The sequence below is a fragment of the Magnolia sinica genome, chromosome 19 (assembly GCF_029962835.1).
Source record: "Magnolia sinica isolate HGM2019 chromosome 19, MsV1, whole genome shotgun sequence".
Classification (NCBI taxonomy): Eukaryota; Viridiplantae; Streptophyta; class Magnoliopsida; order Magnoliales; family Magnoliaceae; genus Magnolia; species Magnolia sinica.
In genome coordinates this window covers 54993902-55005610 of record NC_080591.1, presented here as the reverse complement: position 1 = coordinate 55005610, position 11709 = coordinate 54993902, and the positions used below count along the sequence as shown (strand labels likewise).

General features: G+C 41.1%; 1 non-coding gene across 1 annotated transcript; it reads left to right on the top strand.

Annotated features, from left to right (window-relative positions):
• The first annotated feature begins 7792 nt into the window (after positions 1-7792).
• On the top strand, positions 7793-7899 carry LOC131235732 (small nucleolar RNA R71). Its single transcript, XR_009166255.1, has one exon. It is a non-coding gene; the product is annotated as a small nucleolar RNA R71 (small nucleolar RNA).
• Positions 7900-11709: the final 3810 nt, after the last annotated feature.

Here is an 11709-nt window from a genome sequence, read left to right as displayed (position 1 = left end):
GGTATATGAATTAGAATGAATTCCATCACCACACCATGCCCAAGAGACAAAGTTAACAAAAGAATTAAACTAATTACCAATCAATCAACATGCCATGAAGGTCAGGAAGGGTACTGCCATCCTACCATGCCCATGGAACAATGATGAACAACAGGGCTTCCTGACTTCATAACATAAAAAAGGGGAAAGAAATACTCAAAGCCATTGCAAACCCATTGTAATTTCAGTCACAACAGACCATTAAAGACTAAGAAAATATTCCTTTAATAATCAACTAAAATCCAATTTATGAATTTTAAATTACAAGCACAAATTATAATCTCCCATCTCGTTACAAGCTTCACCTCTTAGCCCTAGCTAAGAGGTTTAGCCACACATGAATGGGCTGAACGAAGCAAATAAAAATAAAAAGAGACAGAAAAGAACAAGAAGGAAAGAAGAAAGAACCAGCCGCACGTCCCTGCCCAGCTTCCTTCTTCCCTTTCCTTCACGTTTCAGCTTCCAGCCCCCCTTGCTTCTCTCTTTCTCTCTTGCTTATATGGTGGTCTCAACCTTCCTCGGGTGGGAGTGCCTACGACAATGCGGAATGGTTGCTGTGAAATTGTTTCACAACCAGTTTGCAGACTTTGGGATTCCTTGCGCAAACGTACCAAGCTACGGCTGAACTTTTTGGATTGTTGATTCCTTCAGTCGAAATTCCGGCGACATAGCTAGGATCATGGCTGATCTGCGCTCCTACTAGACGGATCAGATCAACCATCTGATCAACAGGGTTGGACCACATCATCCCGAATTTTTCGGATCACGTGAACAGAGGCACACACGTCCGGACGTTGTACTTCTGGTGGCGCCCACTTCACTGCTGGTTCGAGGAATCCACGACGTCCACTATATTCTACTCACAAAACCGTTCTGATATGGTCGGTTTTGGATCGACGCTGAAGCGTCCCACCTGATTTTCCATATCACCGTTCAACCTGCGTTTGAACGGTATTATCCCGTGTATGCAAGCATCGATTTAGAAAAGCCTCATGTGTACGGTCGGTTTGACCTTCTGAAACAAATGGACGGTCTGGATTAGGGATATCTGCGATGATGGTGGCCCACCTGAAATCACCCGCAACTCCCTGTTGCGAACAGAGAACGGTGATTTTCATTTTTTTGAATAAGGTCAGTCAAAACCGACTTTGACCACTTTTGTTGGTCCGGTGCACAGCGGGTGTACACTCGCTGTGTACATTCGCCTCTTGAAGTGGGGTCTACCTTGATGTTTGTGGAAAATCGGATCCACTCGTCCCTTTTCTCATCTCATTTAATGCATAGAGTCCAAGTTTGAAGCATATCTGAATATCAGGTGGGCCTCAGATCAGTAATTCATGGGCTGATCTGACCATTAGACCACTTCCATAGGGGTCCAACTACTGAAATTTGACGTGTACGGTTTATTTAGGGTCTTCAGGCCATATATGAAGTTTTGAGTCGATCAGATGGTGGGAATATTGTGACCTTGCATTCTGGACGTTTTTCAGGCCTGTTTGAAGCGAGTGGCCGAAATTTCTCTGGTCTCTGGTGTGTAGATCCTCAATCTAGGCCCCATAGAGTCCCGTCCAATGCCTTGGTGATGCTAGAGCGCTACATCCATACCTTTAGCATCCTTTTCAATCCATGCTCATCAATTCTCCTTGCATCACAAACACGATTAAAATAGCTCATTAAAACAGTATCATGTTCGTAATTCAGGAAATAACTGGGGTCTAATATGCAATATTTGACCCTCAACACAACCCCCAACCAGCATTTTGCTAGTCCCGAGTAAAGTATGCGAAAAATAAGTTGAGAATTACAGAGCACTTTCTATAAAATCGACTGATTTTTGAAAAACAATCCAGATCCTAGAATTCTATAATTCATGAATGTTGGGCATTACTATCTTCTGAACTCGAGCACACGATAGCTTCATAGTCGAGTTCAAAGTATTAATCTATCAATCAGAACAATTCTAAACATTAAGTTCCATGGGTGTATAGTATAATCTCGGTGTATTAACATGAAACTCACTTCTCAATTTCAGGATATCATTGGTAACCAATAAGATAATTCATGATAACCAAAACTTTCCTCACAGATCATCTTTTCATTTCCCCAACTTTTGATTTTTCCATTAAAAGTAACGCCAAGAAGAGGAATCAAATCCTCACCTATAGGGAGCAAACCTAAGGTAAAGACTGTACACCCGACTCTTTTTCAAATATCATCCATGGGGGGTCGAATCCTCACCTATAGGGAGTAAACCTGTGGTAAAGACTGATCGCCCAATCCATTCAATTTCCCAAGTTGGTTCCTTTCATGTTTAGTGATTACATAATTAATCCTTCAATATCGAACTGAAACCTTAATATGCAAGCGAGATGTGTCGGCAAATTCATGACTCAATTAATGCTTATAAATTCTAATAATGGATTAACAATTCAAACTTAGCTGTGAAATTTAACAGATAACCGAATCCAAGAGTCGTAAATTACCAACATCATGTATTTTGCAATTCCCAGTGTCCCAGATGGCCATAAAAACACATTGAATTCATACGAAATTCCAGAAAAATTGAAAATTTTCACAATTTTTTGTTCAAGACTAAGAAAACACTGATTAGGAAACCTAATCTCCCACCCCCAACCTAAGATTTACATTGTCCTCAATGTAAAAGAAATAAGCATGCAATACACATGGGCAATGAAAATATAAGAGGAGTGATGGAAAGATAGTACCTGAACGAAAGAATTAAGAGGCTTTCCAAAGATATCTACACCATTTTCATAGGTGCTCTCAATTGCATTTAGCGTATGCAACAAGCCTTTAAACCCCTAGGTTGCCCCTGGTGGACGAGTTGTAGTCTCGTGAGGGTTTGTAGTAATGTTACCCACAAACATTGAACTAACTAATGATAAAAACGAAATGAAATGAAGAGCTGGGTTGCCTCCCAGGAGCGCTAAGTTTATCGTCTTCAGCCAGATAAATCAAGCAACTACCCTAGTCCTAAGAAAGCGATAAACCTACCTATACCTCCATCAGACTAGGAGATCAATCCTGGTAAACAGGAGCAGTCAGGGGCATGGACATGTCCTCTGAATCAAAGTTCTCGACAAATGGTTTCAATCGATGTCCATTGACTTTAAACTCCTTGCCATTGTCGGGATCTCTTATCTCAGCGGCCCCATGAGGAAAAACAGTAACAATAATGTAAGGGCCGGTCCAATGAGATCGAAGCTTACCCGGAAAGAGACGTAATCGAGAATTGTACAAAAGGACCTTCTGACTAGGCGTGAATGATTTTCGTAAAATATGTTGGTCATGAAATACTTTCATCTTGTCCTTGTAAATTTTCGAATTATCGTACGCATCATTCCGGATTTTCTCAAGTTCATTTAATTAAAGTTTGAGTAGCGAGCCAGCGTTGTCCAGATTGAAATTAAGATTTTTGATCGCCCAGTACGCTTTATGTTCCAGCTCCACAGGCAAGTGACAAGCTTTCCCATAGACAAGTCTAAAGGGAGACATTCCAATAGGAGTTTTAAAGGCAGTACGGTATGCCCATAAGGCATCGGTCAATCGGATTGACCAATCCTTACGATCAGGGTTAACCGTTTTCTCCAAAATGTGTTTAATTTTCCTATTAGAAATCTCAGCTTGCCCACTTGTCTGTGGGTGGTACAGGGTGCTCACCCTACGAGAGATACCGTATATCTTCATTAAGCTCTCAAATGGTTTATTACAATAGTGTGAGCCCCCATCACTAATGATGGCTCGAGGCGTTCCGAATCGAGAAAGGATGTTTTCTTTTAGGAATTTAATGACCGTGCGATGGTCATTACTTCGACATGGAATTGCTTCGACCCATTTAGTGACATAATCCACAGCGAGCAAAATATACAGATTTCCAAACGATTGGGGGAATGGTCCCATGAAATCGATGCCCCAGCAATCAAATGCTTCAATGATAAGGATGGGATTCAAAGGCATCATATTTCGATGGGACAATGCTTCCAATTTCTGACAACGCTTACAAGCTTTGCAAAACTCATGAGTGTCCCTAAACATAGTGGGCCAGTAAAAGCCACACTGCAGAATCTTGGCCGTGGTCTTTTTAGCAGAAAAGTGACCACCACAGGCCTGTGAATGACAGAAGGAGATGACGCTCTGATGCTCATCGTCTGGTACACATCTCCTTAGGATTTAGTCTGGGCAATATTTAAATAAATAAGGATCATCCCAGAAAAAGTTGCGCACCTCGGTGAAGAATTTCTTCTTATCTTGCGCACTCCACTGTATTGGTATGGCACCTGTAACAAGATAATTAGCAATATCAGCAAACTAAGGTGAATGGGAGACTCTGAACAGTTATTCATCAGGGAACATATCATTGATATGGGTCGTCTCAGGGGAACCAGAGGTATTAAGGTGAGAAAGGTGATCGGCCACAACGTTTTCTACTCCCTTTTTATCTTTAATTTCCAAATCAAATTCTTGGAGTAGAAGGATCCATCGTATCAGGCAGGGCTTAGAATTATTCTTAGAGAGAAGATACTTCAGGGCCGCATGATCTGTATAGATAATGATCTTGGATCCGATCAGGTAGGATCTAAATTTGTCCAAGGCGAACACTACGGCTAAAAGTTCCTTTTCCGTAGTTGAGTAGTTCACTTAGGCCGGATTTAAAGTCCTACTCGCGTAATGGATGACGTAGGGTCTCTTATCTTTTCTCTGGCCTAGAACCGCTCCAAGAGCATAATCAGAAGCATTGCACATAAGCTCAGAAGGAAAGCTCCAGTCGGGTGGCTGTATGATAGGTGCAGTGGTTAACGTGCCCTTAAGCTTGGTGAAAGCTTCCTGGCATTGCTCAGTCCACTCGTACGGAGTATCCTTTTAAAGAAGATTACATAAAGGACGAGAGAGGAGACTAAAGTCCTTTATGAATCGCCTGTAAAATCCTGCGTGTCCTAAGAAGGATCGCACGTCTCTGATGTTCTTGGGTGGAGGTAAGTTAGAGATAAGATCGATTTTTGCCTTATCTACCTTGATTCCCTTGGACGAGATGATATGCCCAAGGAGAATTCCCTTTTGAACCATGAAATGGCACTTCTCCCAATTAAGTACCAAGTTCTTTTCTTCACATCTTTTCAGCACACATTTAAGACTTTCCAAGCACTTGCTGAAAGATGGACCATAAATAGAGAAATCGTACATGAAGACCTCTAGATATTGCCCCACCATATCAGAAAAGATATTAAGCATGCATCGCTGAAAGGTGGCAGGGCATTACATAGTCCGAATGGCATCCTTCGGTAGGCAAAGGTGCCGTAGGGACATGTAAATGTGATATTTTTCTGGTCTTCAGGGGCTATCTCTATCTGGTTGTAGCCCGAATACCCGTCAAGAAAACAGTAATAGGAATGACCAGCTAACCTTTCCAGGATCTGATCAATGAATGGTAAAGGAAAGTGGTCTTTCCTCGTGACGGTATTCAACTTCCTGTAGTTAATGCACATTCTCCAACCAGTAGTGACTCTAGTTGGCACGAGTTCATTATTAGCATTGGCTACGATGGTGATTCCGGACTTCTTAGGGACCACTTGAGTTGGACTCACCCATTGACTATCAGATATAGGGTATATGATACCCACGTACAATAGTTTAAGAACCTTGGCCTTAACCACTTCCTTCATGTTTGGATTTAGTCTACGTTGTGGTTGTCGAGTGGTTTTTGCATTATCCTCAAGATATATGCGGTGAGTACAAATCGAGGGATCGATTCCCTTGAGGTCCGCTATCGTCCATCCCAGGGCTCCTTTATGCTCAATGAGAGTAGATATGAGCATACTCTCTTGTTCTTTCTCTAGGTGCGCAGAGATCACCACCGGGTAAGTCTCATCTTGACCTAAATAGGCATATTTCAAATCCGAGGGTAAAGGTTTTAGGTCAAGCTTCGGCGGCTTGAGGTTAGACGGTAGAGGCACTACATCGGTTTGTGGCAATTCTTCAAATTATGGCCTCCACCGGTTAACTTCAAGTACCGGTGTAGTATCAAGCAAGGCGCACGTCTCCCTAATCATGTCATCATCAAAATCATGGGAGTGGGCCAGGCACGTCTCTAGAGAGTCAGAGGATAAGGTTAGAGGTGTCGTATCTTCCACTAAAGAGTCAATCATGTTAATGTTGTGGAAATCGTCATCCTCCTCTAAGTTTCTGCCGTTATTGAAAAAGATGTTTGACTCCAATGTCATATTCCTAAAAGACATAGTCATGACACCATTCTTGCAATTGATAATTGCATTTGAAGTGGCAAGGAATGGGCGGCCAAGAATGACGGGGATCTGAGTGCTTATGTTATTGATGAGTTCGGTGTCCAGGATGATAAAATCTACAGGGTAGTAAAATCTATCAACTTGGACCAACACATCCTCGATTATCCCTCTTGGTACACGAACAGAGCGATCAGCAAGTTGTAGTGTGGTTAGGGTGGGTTTTAATTCACCCAAACCTAACTGTTTGTATACCGAGTAGGGAATCAGATTGACGCTCGCTCCTAAGTCAAGAAGTGCGTGATCAATTCGATGGTTCCCGATTACACATGATATGGTTGGGCTACCGGGATCTTTGAATTTCTGTGGCACGTCTTTCTTTAGGATGACACTCACTTTCTTAGTCAAGAAAATTTTCTTTTGAATACTTTGTCGTCTTTTGGTCGTGCATAAGTCTTTCAGAAATTTGGCATATGAAGGAATATGTTTCACGACATCAAGTAGAGGAATGTTGACTATCACTTATTTCAACACCTCTAGGATATCCTGAGAGTTAGAGAGAGGTTTTGGTGAAACCAACCATTGGGAGAACGGATCAACTGGCTTCTCTAGAAGTTCCAGTTCTAATTTTTGTGGGGTATCACTGGATCCATCATTGTTGTCCTCTTCTGGTTCTTGAGGCTTTTTGGGCCTAACTGGAAGAGTTTTATCAATGATCTTTCCACTCCTAAGAGTAGTGATGGATTTAGCGTGCCCCATCTGATTTGAAGAGCTGGGATCATTAATCTCGTACTGCGGTTTAGGATTGGGGAGGAGGTTGTGCAGGAAGCATCCCCTTTTCTATAACCGTCATACAGGAATCTATCTTTTGCATAAAATCTGTAATTCCCCGCATTGCCTGAGCTAGCTCTTGTATGAAATTTTGAACCGATTCCTCTTGAGGTTTCACTTGATTTGGATTTTTATTGAAGAAACCTTGACGAGTAGCTGTTTGTCCGTTCCTCCAACTAAAGTTTGGATGATTTTTCCAACCAGGATTGTATGTATTGGCGTTAGGTCCAGTAAAAGGTCTTTGATAGTTGTTTATGGCATTAGCTTGTTCATTCAACACCCCTCGAAAGGCGGGTATTGTAGGACAATTTTCAGTTGTGTGAATGTTGCAATCACAGTTGCCGCAAACAATTTCATTAACTTTATCCTTCTTTCCTTTCATGGCCTCAACTTTCCTTATGAGTGTAGTCACTTTACACTTGAGATCGTCCTCTTCTTTCAAGAGATATAATCCACCTTTCTCCTTAAATTGAGTCGGCCTAGATGTGGTGTTCGACTTTGGGTAATAGTCCCATGATTGTGTTTTTTCAGCAAGACTATCGAGGTAATCCCATACCTCGTCAATATCTTTATTAATGAACTCTCAATTACACATTGTCTCGACCATTTGGCGCATGGAAGATGTCAGTCCATCATAGAAAAAATTTGTAATGCGTCACGTTTCAAATCCGTGTTGTGGGCATGAACTGACCAAATCTTTGAACCTTTCCCAACATTGGAAGAATGTTTCATCTTCCTTTTGGGCAAAGTTCATGATTGCTTTTCTGAGGGTAATCGTTTTATGATGTGGGAAGAATTTTTTTATGAATTCCCTCTGCATGTCATTCCATGTGCCAATGGATCTAGGACGCAGTGAATGTAACCATGTCTTAGCTTTCTCTTTTAAGGAAAAAGGAAAGAGTTTCAGCCTGATTGTATCCTCAGATACATTAGGAAAACATAATGTAGCTATAATCTCATCGAACTCTTTCAAATGTAAATATGGACTCTCTGATTCAAGTCCATGAAATTTGGGAAGGAGTTGGATAACTCCTGGCTTGATGTCCATTTGTCCTGTGTTTTCTGGAAAAATCATGCATGAGGGCATACTCACTCCCGCCGGTTGTAGATAATTTCGTAAAGTACGAGGCGGGGGTGCCTGATGTACCTCGTTCTCATCTTGGGTATCCTCCACCCTGGGTGGAAGTAGAGGAGGTTGGTCTTCAGCCATAACTTCAATTAACTCAGGGGATTTTGAGTGGTGTCTAGTCTTCCGATGGATAGTCAACCCCTCAACCAATCCTCCTTCAGTTAAGAGACGTTGAGTGTTGTCACGGGCCCACTTGGGCATGAAAACACTCGCAACCCTAAATCAAATTCAAAACCTAATCCTAAGAAAGGAAAAGAAAATCTAAAAAAAGAAGGAGAGGGAGAGTTGGAAAGAAATTACCAAATTGAAGCCCCTAAGTAAAGGACCTGGAAAAGAAAACAAATAAGTCAGTTCTAAAGAGAATGTCTAGAATTAGAAAATCCTTAAAAAGGAAGATAGAAGTAAACTAGTTTCTAAAAGAAGAAAGTCCTACACTAAAAAGTAAATTAAAAAAGAGATATGAAAAATAGAAAGTGGAGAGAAGGAACTTACCGAATTAGAAATTTCTATCTTAAAGGCCTACACAATAGGAAAGTTAGTTTCAAAAAATTCTATGAGTAGAAAATTAGGAAACAAAATTAGATTCTAAAAGAGTTAGAATTAGAAAGTTACTAGAAAACAAAAATAGAAGGTTAATCTCTAAAAAGGGAAATAACTAACCTAGTTTCTAAAAACAAAAGAGGAAAGTTTCTAAAAATAAACTATTTCCTACAAATAGAGAAATACTAGAGTTAGAAAATTTCTAAGATTTAAACCCTAATTCTAAAAACAGAAAAAGTAGAGAAATTAGGAAAGAATTACCAATTTAGAAACTCATGTCAGGGTCCTACAAAATCATGAAAACAGGTTAGTTCCTAAAAGAAATAAAAAAACTTTAACCTAAAGTTAGTAAAATCCTAATCCTAACCTAATTCTAAAACTAATTAATTTCAGAAAAACGTAACTGTCAGTCCCCGGCAACGGCGCCAAAAACTTGTTCACTCCCCAAGTATAGGGTTGTGATGTAGTAATAAACTCGGTAAGACCGAGGTCGAATCCACAGGGACTGATACCTGTACGTTATCTGAAACCAAGTAGAACTAGAACTAGACTAAGATGTGATCTAAACCAAATAGAATTTAAGGAATAATTGTGAAATAATTATCTAAAACTTTAAGGAATTCAGAGGAAGGAAACTAGGGATTTAGAAGATCCACTTGTAGAGATCAGGGAGATCTTATGCCTGCTTCAAAAATCATGAAAATTAAACTGAACTTCTTTTGATATAATTTTAAAGAGATGAAAGGTATATGAATTAGAATGGATTTCATCACCACACCATGCCCAGGAGATAAAGTTAACAAAAGAATTAAACTAATTACCAACCAATCAACATGCCATGAAGGTCAGGAAGGGTACTGTGATCCTACCATGCCCATGGAACAATGATGAACAACAGGGCTTCCTGACATCATAACATAAAAAAGGGAAAAGAAATACTCAAAGCTATTGCAAACCCATTGTAATTTCAGTCACAACAGACCATTAAAGACTAAGAAAAATGTTCCTTTAATAATCAACTAAAATCACATTCAGTTTATGAATTTTAAATCACAGGCACAAATTATAATCTCCCATCTCGCTTCAGGCTTCACCTCTTAGCCCTAGCTAAGAGGTTTAGCCACACATGAATGGGCTGAACGAAGCAAATAAAAATAAAAAGAGACAGAAAAGAACAAGAAGGGAAGAAGAAAGAACCAGCCGCACGTTCCTGCCCAGCTTCCTTCTTCCCTTTCCTTCACGTTTCAGCCTTCAGCCCCCCTCGCTTCTCTCTTTCTCTCTTGCTTATATGGTGGTCTCAACCTTCCTCGGCTGGGAGTGCCTAAGACGATGCGGAATGGTTGCCGCGAAATTGTTTCGCAACCAGTTTGCAGACTTCAGGATTCCTTGCGCAAGCGTACCAAGCTGCGGCTGAACTTTTTGGATTGTTGATTCCTTCAGTCGAAATTCCGGCGACATAGCTAGGATCATGGCTGACCTGCGCTCCTACTAGACGGATCAGATCAACCATCTGATCAACAGGGGTGGACCACATCGTCCCAAATTTTTTGGATCGCGTGAACAGAGGCACGCACGTCCGGACGTTGTACTGCTGGTGGGGCCCACTTCACTGCTGGTTCGAGGAATCCACGATGTCCACTATATTCTACTCACAAAACCGTTCTGATATGGTCGGTTTTGGATCGATGTTGAAGTGGCCCACCTGATTTTCCATATCACCATTCAACCTACATTTGAACGGTATTATCCTGTGTATGCAAGCATCGATTTGGAAAAGCCTCATGTGTACGGTCGGTTTGACCTTCTGAAACAAATGGATGGTTCGGATTAGGGATATCTGCGATGATGGTGGCCCACCTAAAATCACCCGCAACTCCCTGTTGCGAACAGAGAACGGTGATTTCTGTTTTTTTGAATAAGGTCAGTCAAAACGGACTTTGACCGATTTTGTTGGTCAGGTGCACAGCGGGTGTACACTCGCTGTGTACATTCGCCTCTTGAAGTGGGGTCTACCTTGATGTTTGTGGGAAATCGGATCCACTCGTCCCTTTTCTCATCTCATTTAATGCATAGAGTCCAAGTTTGAAGCATATCTGAATATCAGGTGGGCCTCAGATCAGTAATTCATGGGCTGATCTGACCATTAGACCACTTCCATAGGAGTCCAACTACTGAAATTTGATGTGTACAGTTTATTTAGGGTCTTCAGGCCATATATGAAGTTTTGAGTCGATCAAATGGTGGGAATATTGTGACCTTGCATTCTGGACGTTTTTCAGGCCTGTTTGAAGCGAGTGGCCGAAATTTCTCTGGTCTCTGGGGTGTAGATCCTCAATCTAGGCCCCATGGAGTCCCGTCCAATGCCTTGGTGATGCCAGAGCACTACATCCATACCTTTAGCATCTTTTTCAATCCATGCTCATCAATTCTCCTTGCATCACAAACACGATTAAAATAGCTCATTAAAACAGTATCATGTTCGTAATTCAGGAAATAACTGGGGTCTAATATGCAATATTTGACCCTCAACACCTAACTTCTGACAATGCTCACAAGCCTTACAAAACTCATGAGTGTTCCTAAACATAGTGGGCCAGTAAAAGCCACACTATAGAATTTTAGCCATGGTCTTTTTAGCAGAAAAGTGACCACCACAGGCCTATGAGTGACAGAAGGAGATGACACTCTGATGCTCATCATCTGACACACATCTCCTTAAGATTTGGTCTGGAAAATATTTAAACAAACACAGATCATCCCAGAAGAATTTATTCACCTCGGTGAAAATTTTCTTCTCATCTTGCGCAGTCCAATGTGTCGGCATGAAACTTATGGCAAGATAATTAGCAATATCAGCAAACCAAGGTGAATAGGAGACTTTGAACAGTTGTTCGTCAGGGAACATGTCATTGA